The sequence below is a fragment of the Morone saxatilis genome, unplaced genomic scaffold (assembly GCF_004916995.1).
Source record: "Morone saxatilis isolate NCDOM2014 unplaced genomic scaffold, NCSU_SB_2.0 Contig21, whole genome shotgun sequence".
Lineage (NCBI taxonomy): Eukaryota > Metazoa > Chordata > Actinopteri > Moronidae > Morone > Morone saxatilis.
Window position 1 is genome coordinate 511,259 of NW_023339774.1, and position 1,790 is coordinate 513,048.

General features: G+C 39.9%; 1 protein-coding gene across 1 annotated transcript in view; it reads left to right on the forward strand.

The window, feature by feature from the left end:
- LOC118332336 (multiple epidermal growth factor-like domains protein 10) overlaps positions 1–1,790 on the forward strand; it is a gene marked incomplete at its 3' end in the record, with an annotated part of 46,645 nt that overhangs the window by 11,076 nt on the left and 33,779 nt on the right.

The window sequence follows — 1,790 nt, forward strand, 5'->3', positions numbered from 1 at the left end:
AGCATAAAGACTGGAAGCAAGGAAAAAAAAAATAGCCTTCCAAAATTCAGAAATACACCTCCCAACAACCAGAAAGCTCAAACAAAGTATTCATGAATGAAATTATACTCAGACATAAATCCAAAGAACAATCACTGTAAAAGCTCAAAAAAGTGGCATGTTTTCAAGACAAAGGTGTTAAAAAGATTTGACAAATCTGTTGAATTAAAAGAAAGCATGTATATCCATTAAGTGAGATCTAAAAGAAGAAAGGTGGGGGCAGATTTCCCAGCTATATTGCCTTTCACTGACTAATCTGAGGAAACAGCTGCATACGCACTCAGAGCCTCCCCCTGTGCTGTCCTGGAGACTGACAGCAGAGACAGATTCAGTGGAAGACAACACACTAAAGGCCTGACTCACACAGTTGATTATAATGAGGCATCGTAAGAAACGTTCAGTCCCACCAAGATCTGAAGAGCTTTGGGAAAGTGAATGAATTTGAAGTGTCTTTTCTGAACAATGCTAATTTAAATAAATCTTAACACAGTCAGCAGGAACAATGCTTATTGTTTAAGGATTTAAGGATAACCATAGTAATAAGTTCTGGTATGAGTAAAAGTAAAGTAAAAAAAATTACTTTTAATGATTTTGATCTTCTTTAGATAACCACGGGAGAAAAGGCTGAGAAAACCAAATATATTGAGTTTTCCTTTCTTATCTCTAATTTCTGAGAAGAACCATATAAATAAACATGTATTGTACAGAAAATAGAAATGTTTGTGAAAGGAAAGCTGTCTAAAAAACCAAGAAGTCTTTAAAAAAGTACAGCCATCTGTTCTGGGACTACTTCTGGGAAGAACTTCTCTAGGAAGTTAAATTCTAAAAAAAAAAAGCCAAAAAAAGTTGGCTGCAATGAGCTCTAGATTTGTAGAGGTATAAATTTCACAGTTAAATTATGAAACTCAGGCCTAAATTAAACCAGCATTCATTATGTAATTACCGAAAAATTGGCTGTTATAATGAAGGTAAAAATGAATGGGTGGTGAACATTCCTGTAGCAGTTAGTAGACAGCAGTCAGTCCAGATAGTTCAACGTTCCTGAGAAAACCAAATGCTTTATTTAAGGTGTTAGAGATGGTTTATTATGTTTAAATGATTTGCTGAGATTTGAACTGGTGAAGCTTGCTGAAGTAAGCTCTGCTGGGGCCAAGGTTGGATTTGGTTTGACCCTGGCTTGTAAATGGTAAATTGTAAATGGACTGTACTTATATAATGCCTTTCTAGTTTTTTCAACCACTCAATGCACTGTACACCACATGCCACACTCACTCATTCATACACATTCATACACTGATGGCAGTGGCTGCCACGCAAGGTGCCACCAGAACGGAAACTAATCATTCATACATACTCATACACCGATGCACAGCATTTGGGAATTTGGGGTTCAGTGTCTTGCCCATGGACACTTCGACATGCAGCGAGAGGAGCCGGGGATCAGACTGCCAACCTTCTGAGTAGTGGACGACCCGCTCTGCCTCTAAGCCACAGCCGCCACTTCGACATGCAGCGAGGGGAGCCAGGGATCGGACTGCCAACCTTCCAAGTAGTGGACGACCCGCTCTCGAATGTATGAAATAAGAAAAGTTTATTGCACATAATGAACAAATGTGAACCGATGTGGTATACTGAGGGATGAGGGATGAAGGGATGGAGGTAGGGTCAAGTGATGAGGGATGGAGGTAGGGTCGAGTGATGAGCGATGGAGGTAAGGTCGAGGGATGAGGGTTGGTGGAATGAAGGTCGGA